General features: G+C 43.6%; 1 long non-coding RNA gene across 1 annotated transcript in view; it reads right to left on the reverse strand.

Annotated features, from left to right (window-relative positions):
• The window catches only part of LOC112546809 (uncharacterized), a 34,013-nt gene extending 14,840 nt beyond the window's left edge, over nucleotides 1-19,173 (reverse strand). The window contains exon 1 of the long non-coding RNA XR_003090526.2: nucleotides 19,112-19,173. This is a non-coding gene — a long non-coding RNA (uncharacterized LOC112546809). The remainder of the gene's footprint in view (nucleotides 1-19,111) is intronic.
• Nucleotides 19,174-19,251: the final 78 nt, after the last annotated feature.

Genomic DNA, 19,251 nt, shown 5'->3' on the forward strand with positions numbered 1-19,251 from the left:
TGTCAGGAAGCGAACCAGCACACCCATGCCAGCCGTGCTAGCCATGTCCCAGACTCAAGGCTTCCCTGGCTCTTCTCAGAACTGTGAGGAGAACCCACCCAGGGGCACCAAAAGGTGGGCACCAGTGAGGGCCAAGGTGAAAGAGCTGCGGCAGGTATATGCCAAGGCCTGGGACTAGAACTCCTGCTCCACAGAGCTGCTCTTACTACCAGGAGCTGGAGCAGATCCTGGGAGGTGGGGAAGCCCAGACTCCACTACGTATGGTGGAGTCTGGGTTATCCCACCACATCATGGACCGACCCCTGTGGGAGGATGACCAGACAGGAGAGACGGGAGAGCTGCACCAGGAAGAGGAGGATGAGCAGGAAGAGGAGGCAGCAGGAACCCTCTTCCACAAGCCGGTCATCCAGACCCCAAAGGCCTCCCAGGCATCCGTGGACATCGGGGAGGGATTATCAGGTGAGTGCCTTGAGGTGTCACCACACACAGGCGGGTTGGCAGTGTGGGGCACCATCTAGTCCAGTTGCTACTGTGGGGCCCCTGTGATGCTTTCAGGCCACTGCCCAACTCACGTGTAACATCCCTGAGTCTCCTGTCTAAAGTAGAGCCCCTGACAGCCACGGCATGCCCTCGGGGACAGCAGGGATGCACATAGACATTGATTGTCTCCTCTTCTTTTCCTCCACAGCTGGACCCTCTACCCAACAGGGGAGCACCACACCCGCCCCACCACCATCCCTGACCCGTGGCACCCGCAGGAACTGGTGTGTCTACACAGACCTGCTGAAGGAGCACGTAGTAGCCCTGCAGGACCTCAAAAGGACCCTTCAGCAGATGACGGAGGCAGAGGCCAAGTGGCGCACCAGGCTGCTGGATGAGCTGGTCCAGCAGTATACTTCCATTTGTGCCACTATGCAGGAGACCCTAGCCTTGCCTGCCTCTGTCACAGGCACTGCTCCTCCTGCACACCAGGCCTCTGCTCCCCCAGCCCCTCCAGCCCTCCCTTCTACCCCAACCCACCTTCTCACCTAGTCCCTCCTGCTCCCTCAGTCCCTCCAGCCCACCTTCTCCCCCAGCCCCTCCAGTCCTCCTTCTCCCCCAGCCCTTCCAGCCATCCAGCCCCTCCTACTCTTGAGCCCTCACAGGCCCAACAGCTGCCCCCCACTTCCTACCCAGGTCAGGACTGGCTTTTGCTTCACCCGAGCCCAAAGCCGTGGCGGTGCCAGGACTCAGGAAGGTGGCAGGAGCCTGCAATCAGTGAAGCAGAAGCCTACTTGAGCCCCCTTCCCCCTCTCCTCCCTCTCAGTGTTCAGCCCCCTACCACCCCAGTGAAAGGACATTTCAGTTATGGAACAAATTCTTTATTTTTGAGTGATAGATTTACTTTGTTTATAAACAGTTGAACGGTACCGAGAGAAAGGTGGTTTATACATAGTTAACACATTTTCTGTACGGCTACTGTTTCTAATAAAAAAAACCAATTTCTGTTTCCAAAGAAAACCAGGTGTGAATGTATTTATGGGAAGAGAATGAGGGTTGTCTTGGGAAAGGCAGGCCTGGGCCAAGCCAACCCCCACATGGAGGAGGCCCTGGGGAGAGTCAGTGGGCTCCTTCTGAGCATCTATTCCTCAGGGGCTGCTCAAATGGCCTGTCCTCGCCATCAGCACCTGTGCTCCACCCCAGCAGGAAGGCCTCCCCTTTCCTCTCCCATGTTGCATGGAATGCAACATGCGGCCATCACCTCCAGGATGTTGCGTACGCCCATCTCCAGGTGTGTGAGGAGGCAACGGAACCTCCCTTTCAGACGGCTGAAGGCGCATTCCACCTGGATGCGAGCCTGGCTAAGATACGTGTTGAAAAGCTCCTTGCTCGCATCCAGGTGGCCGGTGTAGGGCTTCATGAACTACGGCATCAGTGGGTAGGCCATGTTGGCCACTATGCATACTGGCATCTGCACGTCCTCAAGCTGGGGGAAAAATGTTTCTTCCTGCAACCTGCGATACAGATAGGAGTTGAGGAATATGCGGACATCATGTGCCTGCCCCGAACACCCAACACAAATGTCCATAAAATGTCTATGGTGGTTGACCAGGGCCTGCAGCACCATGGAATAGTAGCCCTTCCGGTTTATAAATTGGGCTTCTCGATGGGGCAGTGCACGTATTGGGATGTGTGTCCCAAGAGCTCCTCCACAGTTCGGGAAGCCAAGGGCAGCAAACCCAGCAAGGATGTTGTCCAGGTCCCTGAGATGGATGAAACTTTTCAGCGGCTCCACATTGATGGCCCTCACCACCTGCAGCATGAGACAAATAGACAGACAGAAACCAGGGAGTTAGACAGGTCACCTAAGCGCTTGGGAGGAGAACCCTTTCCCCCAGCAACCCACCCCTCCCCTTGTCAAGATGCCCCCCTCCCCCGCATCAGTGCAGGGGTGGCTGAGGAGCGGCCTCCAAGTGCCACTTCTTCCCCCACTCCCTCTTGACCTTGCCTGACAGTCCCCCTTTTTCAACCCACCCACTCAACCGGGCATGTCCCCCGAAAGTGACTTACCTCTATCAAAACGGCCCCTATGGTAGACCTCCCCACGTCAAACTGGTGTCCAATGGAGCGGTAGCTGTAGAGGTTGGCCAGCTTCCACAAGGCAAATGCGACCTGCTTCTGCAGGGGGATGGCGGGCTGCAGGTGGGTGTCCTGGTGTTCCAGAGTTGCGGAGTCAGTGGTCGTCGTCCCAGAGCTGCATGACGAGCTGGTCCCACCAGTCCAAACTCATCTCATGACTCCAAATCTGCCTGTCCCCAAAAAAGTTTGGAGGCAAGGACAGAGCTCCTGCATCCCAGAGGAGGGTCTCCTCAGTGCGGTCCAGGTCCATATGGGGCAAGAGATTCATGACAGAGTTATGAAGATGCAGCAGAAGCTGCAACATGGCAGTGTGGGGCCATCATCTGTCCATGGGGCAGCTCAGACTCCATGGCCAAAAACAGTGAAAAGAAGAAAAAAAAACCTGCAAATAAACTGCTGTGGTGTCCGAGGAAGCAGGGCAACCAGAGCAAGCACTGCAGAAGCTTTGCTTTCCCTCTAGGAGGTAGGGAAGCCAGAAGCAGGAACAGAGCAACGGCTGTCCAAGGGATCCCTTTAAGCAGGCATGTCTGCAAAGGGCATGCAGCAGCACCTGGAAATAAAGGCTGCCCACATGCCCTGCCAGAAGCACTTCTTGGTGCCTTTTTTTTTTCAAAAGAGCGTCCAGCAGTCTGGATGGTCTTTTTCAAAAAAGAGGATCGATTTCGATCCATGTAATGCAATCTAGATGCTTTTTTTTGACAGAGGCTTTTTCGAAAGATACTTTCCAAAAAGCCTCTGTCAAAAAAGGTGTGCAGTCTAGATGTAGCCTAAGTGAGCACTCTCATCTGAGTTAGAGCTAGCTTAGTCCATGATATCTTTCAAATATTTTGAAACAAAAAATCAATTTACAATTTTAAAAGAATCATATACTTTAAGTCACTGAGCAATTTATTTCAATATTGTGTGTGTGTTGCAATTGTCATCGAAAGCTAAAAAATCAAGCACTTTTGTGGATTTAACTTACTGCAATGATATGCTGAAGATTTTGAAATCTTTATTAACATTGTGATATTTTTCTTTTCACTTAATATGTGAAGCCAACTTTGAGCACTGTTTTTTATGATGAGGTAATTTTCTTAAATTTTGTGTTGTAATTTTGCATGTACATAACCAATAATAGCTAAGTCTATATAATTAACCCTTGCTTTTTTAAAAATAATCTCTCTCTATATACTCATATATATTCTACCAACTAATCTGGCACGTTATTCACAGAGAACTCACAGAGTCTATGTCTAAAATAAATCAGTTTAGTATTGTCAAGGCTTGTTGGTGAGAGGAGAGAGGACCGGGTCTGGTCATGCCGGCAGGGCAGGTGGCTTCACTCTGTGCCCAGCACACCCTGCTTCCTGGGAGACCGATCATTTCCTATTCCGCGGGAGCCTGGGGGTGGGAGGGCAGAAGGTGTGGTGGGGAGGGAGGGACTGCCAGGGACTGAAGCCATGCTAGCAGCAGAGGCAGTAGCTAATAGCTTCCTCTCCTACTTCATCCAGGTTGCAGTGCAAAATATCAGTCTCCTCTGATTCACAGAGCGATAGGGAGCTGATGCTGACTGTATATAGCCAGAAACCTGGGCCTTGTGCTGCAATACTTTGTGCTGCAATTATGCCAGACCACTTGCTGCTGGCTTGGCATGGGAAGATGTCCTACCTTGGAGGATGGAATAAGGCTGGCCTCCCCAGAAGGATCAACCTATATGAGAGTTTCATTGAAATATTCTGGAGGATTCCTGCTCCATCTCATGTTAGAAAGCTTTTCCAGGCCCCTCGCTTTGTGTAGACACAGAGCACACTGCACATCATACTCAAATGTCTTAATCCACTTGTAGTAAGAAAAAAAATGAACTCACTAGAAGTGACCTTCCCAGAATCAGTGCTCCACTGAGAGATGTCCTTGGAGGAGGGGACTGGCTCCAAAGTTATGAAAATTTCTTGGCTTTCGCCAACTACTGGCTGGCTATTCACGTCATCCTTCTCCTTCTCTCCCTCCACCACCACAAAGTCCTCCACACTGTTACTAGGAGCACCTTGGGTGGCACTTACAATCAGGCTTGGGAAGTTGGTCAGAGTTCCCCCTAGAAGTGCATTTAACTGGTCATAGAAATGACATGTTTGAGGCAATATACCATACCGTCCATTTACCTCCGTTGTTGTGTGATAGGACTGTCTCCGCGCCTTTATTTTAACTCAGCACTACTAGATGTCTCTGGTGCAACCTTTGGCCACCAGGAAGCTTGCCATTTTTGTATAGGAATTAGCATTTCTTTTGCTATTTTGGAAATCAGAGAGAATGGATTCCTCTCCCCATGCCTTGATCAGGTCCAAGATCTCCTGCACACTGCATGCTGGCACTCTTTTGCAGGACTTGAAATATTGGAAGTCATAGCCACGTGTGCTGCTCAAGTGTACTGCCTGCTCTGAGGTATGCTTGCAAGAATGGCCACATGGGAAATGAAAATCAAATTTTCCGAGGACTTTACCTGTTCACCTGGAAAGCAGTAAAGGCTCAAGCTCCGGCCAGAATGGTCACAGTGTTTCACTGTGGGATGCCTCCTGGAGGCCCCAAAATCTCAACTTTTGCCAGTGCTGTGTCTTCACTACAGTAAATTTGACCAGGCAATATCGGAAATTGCATAGCTCCTTGTAAAAGCAGGAAAATCCAAAATCAACTTCAGCGTCCCTTAAGGTCAATGGAACAGGCTTGGTAGTGTGGACACCTGATTTAGAAAATCAGTCTTATGCAGTTAAGGTCAGTCTAACCACCAAGCGTGGACAAGGCCTCACTGGCAGAAATTAACACCTACCTTCAGTGATTTATCTGTCATAGCTCTGAAGTTTTACTTTGTGTAATCTCTCTTTGTCTTTAAAGTCCAGGAATACTTGACCTTTCCTTCATCAGAAAGTTAAGTGGAGGTGCAGGAAAAATGGAACTTGTAATATTTACACATAACTCATCATGGTGCAACATTAGTGACTTTTCAGGGGCATATTCCATTTTTGTATTATTTTTATGCAGAAATTAATACATTGACTTTGTCTTTTCATGGCCTGATTTTACTCTACAATGCAAAGTTCAAAAAATAATCCAGTTCTGGAATCTGCTTCATGCTGAAACTGGATCCGGAGTGACTGCTGGAGTGACATTGGTACTTCACTACTTGAGAGAATGTATGTGTTTATAAGCATAAGAGTTCTGCATGTATATTCTTTGTGATGTTGGTCACAACGGCATGGATTTTGTGTAGCACTGAATGTAATGATACTTTGCCAAAATAATCACACAGAAAATAGTATTCATTGTTAAAATATTCTGAGTTAAATTGTTTTGTGATGTTTTCTTTTTTTTTTTTTAAGAAAAAAATGTACCTTTTTAATAAGGACTGTTGTAGTGATTTTTTTTTCAGACTATCAAAAGTAAACAAGAAAAGAAACGAAACAGCAGCCCAAAGAGTTCAAAATACCATTAATACAAACAGCAGAAATGTGAATCTGTTGATACCGAATACAGAAAAAAAATATTGTTCAGGTTTAATTTCATTCAGAAACATTTTGTTTGTTTCCCTGAATGACCTCATAAGAATACGGGAGAGTTGGTTTTCCAGTGAGTTGAGAAATCAAAGATTCTGTTTCACTTCTACAAGTGTTCTGACTAGTTTAATTTTCTGAAGTGAGATAAACAAACCAAGCATTCCTTTTTATTTTCTGTAGGCATAATTTAGATCTGTTGAAACTGATTGGATTTTTAACTACCTCTCACGGCATTTGCACACATACTACTTATATGCTTTTACTGGGCTTTATGTACTTGTGATTCAAATGTGCCTGCATTTTTATTAACAGAGGTTTTCCCCTTACCCAAAGTTTTATGTTCATGCCAAACAGAACTGAAAGGCAGTTAAAAAAAAAGATGGTCTTCTTTTTCATTTTTTTCTTTCAAGTACTGGTAAAATGTGCACTTAGGGGTTTTCCTACAGTTCAAATCTGGCAATTTTCAAGAGCATTCATAGTAATATGCTATACAACTCCATTACATATGTCAGTGCTACTCCCTAGACAACTGAACACTTTCCTTTCATATATGTATAACTGACTGTGTGTTTAGTGCTATTCTTATCTGTCTCTATTTGAAAAGCATTAGCAGGAAGCTTCTTTTGTCTTTTCTGTTTTATTTACTAAAACATAACTGAGCTAAGGTACTTTTCCAAGTCTCTCTTAATAGTAGGTGATTTATAATATATTTAAATGGATTTGGTAGACACGTTTACTGTTGCTGTGGGAGAAAATCATATCAATAAACACTCTGCATTTAACACCTATGTAACTGAAAACAGAATTTACGCTGTATCCCTGGCTGTATTGCAATATTAGAGTATAAGATCTAAGTGATTGCCTCACAGCTGGACAACTAAGACAATGGGAGAGATTTTCAGAAGCTGAGTACAATTATTCTAAAATTAAGGTATTCTCTGTTGTTTAAACGGTGGCACTGACATTTAGAACCATAGAATCATAGGATATGTCTAGACTGAGGGATGCAGATTAGGAAGGTCGACATTGCAAATGAAGCCCGGGATTTGAATTTCCTGGGCTTCATTTGCATCTTGCCGGATGCCACCATTTTTAAATGTCCGCTAGTTTGGACTCCGTGCCCATGGCTACACGTGGCATGGACTAGATAGTTTGGATTAGGCTTCCTATTCCGAACTACCGTTACTCCTCGTGGAATGAGGTGTACCGGTCGTTTGGAATAGGAAGCCTAATCTGAACTACCAAATCCGTGCCTCGTGTAGTCGGGGGCACGGAGTCTGAACTAGTGGACATTTAAAAATGGTGGCGCACGGCAAGATGCAAATGAAGCCCAGGAAATTCAAATCTCGGGCTTCATTTGCAACTTCGGTTGCCTACATTAACCACCCTAGTTCGAACTAGGGTGGTAGTATAGACATACCCTGAGAATGGTTATCCAGCCAGTTATGCACCCACCTTAAAGGACCTCCATCTAAATTGTATTTGGCTAGTTTATCAATAAGAAGATCATGCCAAACCAGGCCAAATGCCTTACTAAGCTCTAGGTATACCACATCCACCGCTTCTTCCTTATCCACAAGATTCGTTATCCTATTAAAGAAATCTATCAGATTGGTTTGACATGATTTGTTCTTTACAAATTCATGCTGGCTGTTACCTATCATCTTATTATCTTCCAGATGTTTGCAGATGAATTCCTTAATTATTTGTTCCATTATCTTTCCTGGCACAGAAGTTAAACTGACTGGTCTGTAGTTTCCTCGGTTGTTTTTATTTCCCTTTTTATAGATGGGCACTATATTTGCCCTTTTCCAGTCTTCTGGAATCTCTCCTGTCTTAAATGATTTTTCAAACATGATAGCTAATGGCTCAGATACCTCCTCTACCAGCTCCTTGAGTATTCTAGGATTCATTTTATCAGGCTCTGTGACTTGCAGACATCTAACTCTTCTAAGTCATTTTTAACTTGTTCTTTTTAAAAAATACATATTTTCTAAACCTACCCCATTTCCACTAGCATTCACTATGTTAGGCATTTCCTCATCATCAGACTTCTTGGTGAAGACCAAAACAAAGAAGTCATTAAGCACCTCTGCCATTTCGAAGTTTCCTGTTACTGTTTCTCCCTCCTCACTGAGCAATGGGCCTACCCTGTCCTTGGTCTTCCTCTTGCTTCTAATAATATTTATAGAAAGTCTTCTTGTTTCCCTTTATGTCTGTAGCTAGTTTGAATTCATGTGGTGCATTTGCCTTTCTAATCTTGCCCCTGCATACCTGTATTGTTTGCTTATATTCATCCTTTGTAATTTGTCCTAGTTTCCACTTTGTATATGACTCCTTTTTGATTTTTAGATCGTGCAATATCTCCTGGTTAAACCAAGGCGATCTTTTGCCATACTTTCTATCTTTCCTACACAGTGGATAACTTTGGATAACTGCCAACTCTCTTCAGTTGTTTTTCCCCTCAGTCTTGATTCCCATGGGACCTTACCTACCAACACTCTGAGCTTACCAAAATCTGCCTTCCTGAAATCCATTGTCTTTATTTTGCTGTTCTCCCTTCTAAAACAACAGGAAATGTCTCTTGCACTTTAATGTTAGTATCCCTTGGAATACTGCTTCAGCCCAGGTATATAAAATTACAATTAGCCCACTGGATTTCTTAAGTATCTCACCACTAGATTTCCTAACTATCTCTGTTTTGCAATCTGTATACAATTAGGACTTGTATACAGAGCTTCAGGCTACATCAGAGAAACATGAATTCTAAAGCATACTAGCATGTTGCATGCTAACTGCCCCATGTAGGCAAACCCTTATATTCCACAAAAAACTTTCTTTATGATTGTACATTGTATTCAGCAGCTTCTAATAACCAATGCCAAGTTGCTTTATTAGTCTCACATTCTTAAACAGTAGTTTGTCATCTGTAAGAAATATTGTAGATCAAGTATTGCTTCTCTGGGTATAGTCCTTCAGGATTGTAAAATGGTTTATTAAGCAATCTAGTGAACTTATTCATTATTCCTGGTGGCTATATTTATTACCTAGATGGCATTTGTATAATCAGAATCTTAAGCTTGGTGTTGTATGGCATAAAGAAGTGGTTTTCAACCTGTGGTTTGCAAATCCCTTGAGGTCTGCAGACTATATCTAAGCTCTCCAAAAGGACACTTCCATTGAAATTTTTAGGGGACAATAATGAAAAAAGGCTGAGAATCACTGGCTTAGAATACACTTGTTTCAGTGATGTCTAACATTCCCCTGTCCTGATATGGTGACTTAAAGTCAGATTTATAAAAGGTATTTTGGATGACCAGTGAGGCTTTTAAAATTGCTTTGGCACTACATTTCTATTTGGGAGTTAGGCACAAAGGTACAAGTTGGACCTTCCTGGGCTGGCACCATCGGGGCATATGTTGTCCTGGACCAGGGAATTTGCCAGACCAGGGAGGTCAATGTTCCACTGCTGGCTGCCCTGCTGTTGGCTTCTCTCCCTAGGGCTCTCAAGGATGTGTTTCCCTGCCTTGCAGCTGCCCCACTAATGCTGGCTCAACCAAGGGTCCCCACTCACTTCCACCAGGACTTTCCCACTGAGGGCTGCCCAGCCAGCCACTGCCAACCCCGTTCAGCCTGGTACCTCCATGGGTTCCTCAGGGTTTCTGGCTGCCACCAGCCCCACTGCTGTGGCCTGCTCCACTGCCCACTGGGGGGTTCCCAGTCAGGGTCGCCTGGTCACCACTGAACCTGCTGCTGCTGGAGGGTTCCTGAGGTTTCCAAGCCAGGGCCACCAGGCTGGCCCCTCTGCCACTGGGGATTCCTATGCTGGGGCTAAGATTACTGGCTGCTGCCTGGCCCTGCCACTGGGGTTCCCTGGACAGACATCCCAGGACACTGCATGACTCTGCTGCCACCGGGGAGTTCTCAGGGTGACCCCAGCTGCGTGACCCCACTTACCCTGGGAGTTCAGTGGCCAGGGCAGGGGCTCCCAGATGCTGTCTGGTGTGGTTGACACCAGGGTTCCTCTGCCTAGCTACTGCTGAGCCAGCTGTGACTCTGTAGACCCCACTGTTCTGGAGCTCTTTGGTCCAGCAACATTTAAGGTCTTGCCGAACCACAGATGTTGCTGGACCAGAGAGTCCCAGATTTGGGAGGTTTGAGCTGTACTTTTCAAAATACCAGTAGGCCCTCATCTACATTTTTAAGTACCTAAATATCTTTTAAAATCTGCTCTTAGGTATCCAATATCTTCTCTCTTGCTTTTGTTGTTTATAGTCATAGCCACAGAATGTCTTCACCATTCTTTATCTAGTTGAATTTCTATACCATTGTGACACTTTGGACAATTGTCCTACTCACCTTCTTACTTATTTAAAACATGTGTATACAGATTTTCCTCTCTATTGATGATCTAGTGATTTGGAGCATCAAACCAAATTTCTGTTGTTCTAGTTAGATCAAAATCTTTGCTATTGGTTTTTCTTGCATTATTCCCAAGTTTTTCTTGCTTTTGTATATATATGTTTTAACCTGACATTATCTTAGATTTCACTTTGAAGTTCCAGAATTCCCTGACTGCTTTAGTTTGTTGTAATTAGCATTAGATAGCTTGAGTAAAACAAAAGTTCCTCTTTTGTTCTCTTCCTCACCTAGGTTAATATGCACCTGAATGCTTCTGCTCATTCAAACAGGCTGTCACCAGAGAATGCACATGAGTGCTCTGAAAGTATCAAATGAAATCACATATGGAAATATTTCAAAGAAATTACAGTCCAATGGCACATTACAAATTCAAACTGAAAAGTGTTTTGCATGTCAATTTATCCCACTGAAGCTAATGTTACTATTTGTGGAGTTATTCTTGCTCCAGTTGAATAGTACTGGCTCTGAATTGGGTTTCAAAGATGCAAGACAAATTAGACACTGGTAACAATTCAAGTTAGATAAGTTTGATAAGAAAAGGGGCAAATATGATGTGTAATGAGGGGAGAGAGAGTGTTTGATAAAGTACAAGAATGTTTGTTCCAGGCATAATGGACATAATGATAGAGAGTAGCAAATAGAGACTAGGAGGCTTAGGGTAAAATAAAAGCAAAGAACTGGGAACAAGCACAAGGCCTAGGTAAATAGGAAAGAGTTGACAAACTTGTATATAAGGCAGAGCTATGTACCATCTTATAGGTGAGGGCAAGGAACTTGTATTAAGAGAAGTCAATGGAAGGATTTTTCAGCAATAAACGGATTCTGAGGCATGAGAAGACAGAGAAGAATATCATTACTTTATTGTTTGACATCTTAGTCCTTCTTTAAAATAAAGCTGTTTTGTATAATAACAATATGGCTTTCTGCAAATGGAATAGAACAGCAGTATTTACAATATAGGGACACATTCTTTCCAAACAACTGGAATTAGGAAACAATGCCAACTTTACCACTATGCATATTACCATGCACAATACTTCAGTGCAATCTTGTGTTCTTCTTATCAAGCCATGCTGGGAACTGCATATTTTGAAGGCTTACTGCTGTTAATGAATTGAAATTTGTTTATTTATGGTTCTGTGAATGGAATACAAAGTTTATGATGATATGAATACTCGTATTTCCATGTTGAATTAATTTTGTTCATGTATAATATGGAATTATAAGATGGGAGTGGGAGGAAGAGTCCATTTTTGTATGTGTAGATTTGTGTAATGTCATCCGCTGAATGTATCATAGCAATATTTAACCAAGATAAATTGTGCAGCAACATGGCCTAACAGACAGAGTATTATAGTGGCCTCATTAAGACTTGGATTTCATGCCCAGCTCTGTTATTGGGGGGGAGTCACTTCACCTATCTGTACCTCAGAATCACAGTAAAATTGGGATAAAGGTGCTCACTTCCTTTTAAAGTACTTAGAGACCTACAGATGAAATATGCCATACAACAGTGGATCCTAACCACCTATCCTTGTACTGGTGCTGGGCCACCCAGTGCTGGCTGCTGGGCTGTGACACGCTGCCAGGCTATACCCATCCCTCGATGGTTGGCTTGGTGGGACTCTGAAGTAAGGCCAATGTCTGCTCAGAAACCCCACTTTTCCTCTCCCTGGAATTGTCTCTTCTCCTTGTGCCCAGAGCTGCATAGATTTCTCTGCCCAAGGCTGCCTTGATGCAGGGGATGTTGCCTGAGCCCAGGGGCTGAAGCACAGCTGGTTGCTTTCTAGAACCTAGGAGCAGCAGCCAGGGCTGGGCTCAGCAGCTGCAGCAGGAAGCCACTCATAGCCAGTGCTTGCGGTGACTCTGTTGCCAGGCTCCAGGTTAGATACCTGAGTCCCAGAAGGGGCTGCTGCTGGGCCCCTAGAGCCCAGGGGGAATCTCCAGAAGGGCCAGTCCTGCTGCTTTCCAGGAGCCTCTCCCAGGGCAGTGCCCCCAGCCATGCCAGCCCCTGCCCAGCACAGCACAGCCCCACCCCAACCCCAGGGCAGGCAGCACTTGGGGTGGTGTGAAGGTAAGAGAGACCCACCTGCCCCCTCAGGAGTGGTACCCCCAGTGCCTCAGGGCTTCAGGGGGAAGGTTTGGCTCCAGGCAGCTCCCAGCGGAGATGGATGCTATTCCTGTGCAGGGTGGGAGGAGCCAGCCCTGGGAGAGATGGGTGGGGGCTGGGGGCAGAGAAGGTGGATGAGAGGGAACAGGGAAATGTGAGGCAGGTGCAGGAGGAGGATGCAGGAGGTGCTGAAGGGAGTTTGGGGGGATTCAGAAGAAACTTATGGGGCAGATGGGAGCAGGGGTGCAATGGAGGGAAACTCTGAGAGAGGGGTCACCATGAGGAAAAGGGGGAATGCAGGGAGGAGAGGCTGGGGGGGACTGTGGGAGCAAGAGCAGCCTGGCTGGGAAAGGGAGAGAACAGAGGGCAGGGGTTGTACAGAAGGAGATGAGGGAGATCCAATGGCAGCTCTCCCACCCTATGGGGCAGGAGGGAGGAGGGCAGAGGTGAAGGGTGGTAGCACTTTAGGGCACCAGATCTTATGCCCCTGACAAAATTTCAGTTCCTAAATAGGGTGCCCCACATGCCAACTGCCCCTGTAGGTGCCCCTTCCTGCGCCCTTTGCTCTGCAGGCACCAGTTGCCCCTGGGTAAGAGCTGCTCCACCCAGCAGCTTCCTGTGAATTTTTTTAGTGTTGTAGTCATCTGTAAACTCTGATCCATTACAACATGTATTGTGTGCATACAGATGCAATGTAAAATAACACCTGAGCTCTTAAAATTAATTACCATAATGAATATGCAAATATGAAAATAAAATGTTACTGGTCTGCGAAAAGTTTGTGAATGGGTTTGCTGGTGCACCGTATAAAAAAGGTTGGGAACCACTGCTACATAAGAGCTACGTATTGTTATTTCTTTCTTTTTCTCCCCCTTCCAATAATTTCTAACATACATAGTGGTAATTCAGTCTGGTGTTAGGTGAATAAGGTTTTGCCAATTCTGAATGACAGTCAATACCTATAATTTGGGAGTGTTCCGTATAAATTTATTGATTTTTGCAAAACCTTTTTTTTAAATATGTACTGCTTTCCCCTCCTTCCTGTTGCTCTAGGAGGGGTGAATAATATGGACAATTAGTATGATGGTCAGACAAAATCCAGTGCAAATGTAGGAATGTTTCAGATATAAATTGAGGCCCATTATCACTGAACTGGAAGGTACCTCAAGAAATCATCAATTCCAGTCCCCTGCCTTAACAAGTGAATTGAACACAGACCTCCCATCTGGTGAGCGAGAATTTGATCACTGAACCACCAACGTGTTCAAGGCTTCAGGAACTTCATGTCTTGCAAATATTGACTTTCATTTCTGCATGGCCTTGTATTGATGAGGTATGTGAAAATATAGCCAAGTCAATATATATGGAAAACTAATTTATTCCAGTAATGAATATGTGTACTTTCCAGAAAAAACAAAATAAAAAAGATGTTTCTATGTGATGCTAAAGTCATTGAGATACCTTTCTGGGGAATAATGGTTTTTTTCTCCTCTCATTTCTTACATACCTTCCTTCATACCTTGCAGTCCTCTAGTAAAGTCTAAATTTGTCTGATCACACCTGCCCGCCATAAGGATTATTGTACTTGTGCCCTGAAATTTGGATAGGATCTCTCTCTAATGTACTGTAAGCAGGCTTTCAGTCATGAACATTGTTTCAATCCCATCACCAAGGTAATAGTTTTGTTTTGTTTGAAATCGACCCCTCTATCCCAAGCTGCTAGCCCGAGTTAAAATTTCTGGAAAGTCTAATCCTTAATCTCTTTATTTCTAAACTGTTAAAGTTAGCTGTCAGCTGCTGGAATTGCTACAAAAAATGAATATAGTCTTTGAAATCTGTTGATTGCTGTTGATTGCTCTAGATGGTATCTGTTGCTCTGTATGCTTTCCCAGGTATATAAGTGACAAGGTAGGTGAGATAATACCCAGGGCTGGCCTTACCATGAGGAGAACTGAGGCAGCTGTCTCAGGTGCCAGACTGTGGGAGGGGGCGCTACTAGGAACCGGCTCAGCTGTTGGTCGGCTCAAAGTGGTAGTCAAGACGGGGATCGGTCAACAAGAAAAGCCATTGTCGACCGATCCTGTAAACCTCGTTTCATGAGGCATAAGGGATCGGTCGACAATGGCTTTCCTTGCCGACCGATCCCTGTCTTGACTGCCAGCTGAGCCGGCACAACACGGTGGCCATTTTTATTCTAATGAAGCAGGGGATATTTAAATCCCCGCTTCATTGACTATGTCAATATGTCTAATTTATATGCCTCTGTCGGCAGAGGCATGTAGTCTAGACATATCCAGAGTGTAGAAAATTATGTCTGTTGTTGGTGCATATGTATTCTCTCTGCTCCAGCACAGCACTCCACCATCTCTGTGCTTCTAGAGTAAGGAGGGCACAAGAGACATAAGAGGGAGGCAGGAGAAAAGGTGGCATGGGAGCATTCTGGACGCACTGCTGTCGACAAGGGAAACCTTTGTCGACCGCTCTGGTAAACCTCATTTCACGAGACATACTGAAGCAGTCAACAAAGGCTTCCCTTGTTGACCGTGGCACGTCCAGACTGCCCCGCTGTGCTGCCAAACAGCTGATTGGCACAGCACGGTGGCCATTTTGATGTAAATGAAGCGGTGACTATTTAAATTGCCGCTTCATTTTCCTATGTCTAGTAAACACATCTACATGGATACGTCAATGGAGCCATGTAGTCTAGACATACCCTAAGATTCTATGGAAACTGGAAAGCTTACCCTGCAAAGTCTGCTTCATTTTCTCATGTGTATTATCCTATGGATGTACATGGGGCAGGGAAAACAGACTTTAAATTCTGACCTTATATAGTTAAACTTTCATTCCCATTAAACTTATTTTGCTGACTTAGGCCTTGTCTACACACATTTTTGTACTGATATTATGGTTCTTTGTGTGTGGGTGTGAAGGACTTTTTTATTGTTAAACAAGCATAGTTAAACAAAAAAAACTCCTAAGTGGCCACAGTTACAATACAATTTTGTCCACACTGGAGATAGTTTGCCTCTTTTACTTTCTTAGCATAAATAGTGGCATAGCTATTTTTTTTTCAGAGAAGAACTAAAATTCCAGTCATACAAACAATGAAGCACATGCTTAGCTTTCTGACCTGTGAGTAGTACCATTAAAGTTAAACAATTCAGTGAGAATAAAAATGGGTATGACTAAGTGTCACATTTAGAAAAAAACACTTTCAGTCCATACACTAGATTTGTAGCATACTATCAGTCACTTCTCACATCTCATACCTCAGAGGTTTCTTTGTTAGAAGCATCCTAACAAGGTTAGATTCACTCAAAAAAGAAATGGATAGTTATAAGCAGAGATATTTTAAAATGTATACAACAAACTTACCTGGAAATTCATTCTGCAAATTCAGTAAGAGCTATATGTTTTGGGAGGATCCGTTAAATTATTGGAGAGTAAACATAGTTCAATGGATACGCCAATGGGTGGGAACTAAGAGGGCCATAGACTAGTCATTTCACGTCTCTACCAATGCTCCCATGCTACTACCCTTCATAAATCTCTGCTGGTGATTTAAAGGGCCCGGGGTTCTCAGCCTTTTTGGAATGCCAGGCCCTGTGGCAACTGCTTCATTTGCCCTCCTTCCCCATCAGTGGGCCTGCCTGTTGGCAAGAATTATATTAAAATAATACATGTTTTAGAAAAATCATTTACAAAACCTACATGTGAAGCCTCAACTTTCTGACAGCATTCCATTAGAAACAGAATTGTTCATAATCGTTACAAGATTCTTTCTATTATTACATAAATAAAGAAAATTGTTGCTTCTACGTGCTAGATGCTAATGCAAGGGGTGAAAGGGATACCTTAAATATACTTTGAAAATGAAAATAAAGTTTACTATGACAGCATGGATACAGAACCTTTGGGATAAAATTGTAAAGGAAAATCATATATAAGCATATATAATTTTATTTTAAGTTTTCTTTTTTTTTCAGAACAACCTTTTCTTTAACTGTTATTAGTATGAGTCTATATTACTGTTCATTTGACCTTATGTACAATAGCTTTTTTGATGCATGTACCCAAGACAGCTTCAGCAGGAAAACAGAAAGTTCATTTCAGGCACTAGTAGCATTAGAAGAATAACAACAATAATAAAATCATCAGGCTTTCTTTTTTATCTCATTCTTTTTATGAAATGAGCGGATCTATCTGGTGTTTTTGTTTTAATTTTGAGGTATTAGTACCAATATTATGTGGATTGTGAGTATTGCTACTAGGGAGAAAGCCCATTTAAATAATTCAGGCTTGTGACAAGTGAATATGAATGGGTTCAAATTAGCCTCTGAAGTGTGTGTTTGCTTTATACAAAATGTCATCCTTTAGAAAACCATCTAATTCTCTAAGTGGAAAGGCATGGCCGAGTACCTCCTTCTTCCTTTTCCCTCCATGATTTACAAACTTGACATGGCCAGTCTTTAACTTCTGTTCATTATGATTTCATTCTCATGCTGGGAATAGGGGAAACCAAGTTACTTTTAAAAAATAGGCTGGCCCTGAGAAAAATCAGCCATGAAACAGCAGCAGTGCAATGAGAGAGCTGCTGATCATCTGTGTGAAGACAGACAGTGAACCTAATGTTTCCATCTGCTCAGGGTGCTTTACTTGGAGTATATCCCAGCATCGTCCACTGAACACAATGATCCTGTCACAGATATTGCTGTTTATGATATATTCAGTGCCTGCTATTTTCTGACTCTGAGCATGTTATTGGTGAACCTGGAATTCCACCTCTTCTTTATATATCATTATGACAGGTAAGATTACTTATTACACTTGGATAAATACTCATGAGGTTCTAATGCTTAGGGCTAGAGACTGGACACTTTCAGTGGTGGGCACTCAGATCTGGAATTTTGTCACTCCCTAAATCATACATTGCTTGTGCTCTTTGACCTTCAGAGTTAACTTTAAAGCCTCTTACAAAAATTTGTGAAGTCCTGATTGTGTGATATATCTGTTCACTTAGGCTATGTCTACATTGGCCCCTATTACGGAATAGGGATGCAAATGTAGCACTTGGGAAGAGGCAAATCCGCGGGGGATTTAAATATCCCCTGCGGCATTTGCATTTTCATGGCCGCCGCTTTTTTCCGGCTTGGAGATAAGCTGGAGAAAAGCGTCCAGACTGGCGCGATCCTCCGGAATAAAGCCCTATTCCGGAGGATCTCTTATTCCTACTTGCAATAAGAGATCCTCCAGAATAAGGCTTTATTCCGGAGGATCGCGCCAGTCTGGACGCTTTTCTCCGGCTTATCTCCAAGCCGGGAAAAAGCGTCGGCCATGAAAATGCAAATGCCGCGGGGGATATTTAAATCCCCCGCGGATTTGCCTCTTCCCAAGTGCTACATTAGCATGCCTATTCCGTAATAGGTGGCCAGTGTAGACACAGCCTTACAGTTTAACACTGTAATTACTGACTGATTAGATTTTAGTTTGGCAACTGTATGTATAGATAGATCTAGACACAGAAATATTTATATGTGTGTGTGTTCATAAGTCCAAGCACACATTTAAAAAAATCAATCAGTCTGGTTATTGGTGTCTGTTACTGCTGCATTTGCTGGGAGGTCTAGCCATGTGTTTATACAGAATTGAAGAGATTTTGTGCTGATCTGCTGAGAGAAAAGTCCAGCCAAGCTTGTTCATAGCTGGCTATTGTCTGATCTTGGGTTTCACATGGGTAACAGAATTCAAGACAATTTTACAAATCTGCAGAAGGTAGAGAAAACTACAGAGAAAATGAAGGCTCAACACCTCGCCTTCTCTTTGATCATACAATTATGATAACTGCACATTAAATACATTAAATGCACATGCAAAAGGATTGCTGGATATCCAATTGCCTTTTGTGGATGGATTCACATAGTTTAAACTTTAATCTACCATGCCCATCATTTTTACAGTTTGGGCCCACTGTTTCTCCTTTAAAGTACTGGGAAATTGCCCTTTTTTTTAACCAGTTCTTTTATTTGCCTGTGACACTGGTTGAGCTATTTTGGAAATGCATCTAATGTTAGGAAATTACAGCTTGTAATGTAAAATGTATAATTTTATACTTAGGAGGTATAAATAACACTTGTAGTCTAGTCCCTGGATTTTACTCATATTTCAGTTCCTATCCTCTTATATCCAGGCTTAATCAAAAGAAAACTTACTCTGAATACCAATGAGTCAAAATACAAAATTTTAAAAGTTGTTTTGATATTATTTCTAAGACTTCCATGGCTATCCACAAAATAGAAAACTATCACATCATTCAGTTTCAGAGGGGAAAAAAAATCTTTCTAATTTTTACCTTCCTTAATCTTACTGATAGGAAAGGTCACCACACACTGTAGTTATACAAAGTTTAGATCATAAATAAATATTTCCTTACTAGATAACTTTTGTTCTCATGTGGCTATTGCCTATTTCCAGCAGTAGTCTGCTCTTTTAAAATGATCTGTGTGGGAGAGAACCTTGGGGAAATGACATCACGGATCACTGTGACTCATTCCAAGGCTCTAGCTTCCTTGA

Source organism: Pelodiscus sinensis, chromosome 1 (genome assembly GCF_049634645.1).
Source record: "Pelodiscus sinensis isolate JC-2024 chromosome 1, ASM4963464v1, whole genome shotgun sequence".
Taxonomy (NCBI): domain Eukaryota; kingdom Metazoa; phylum Chordata; order Testudines; family Trionychidae; genus Pelodiscus; species Pelodiscus sinensis.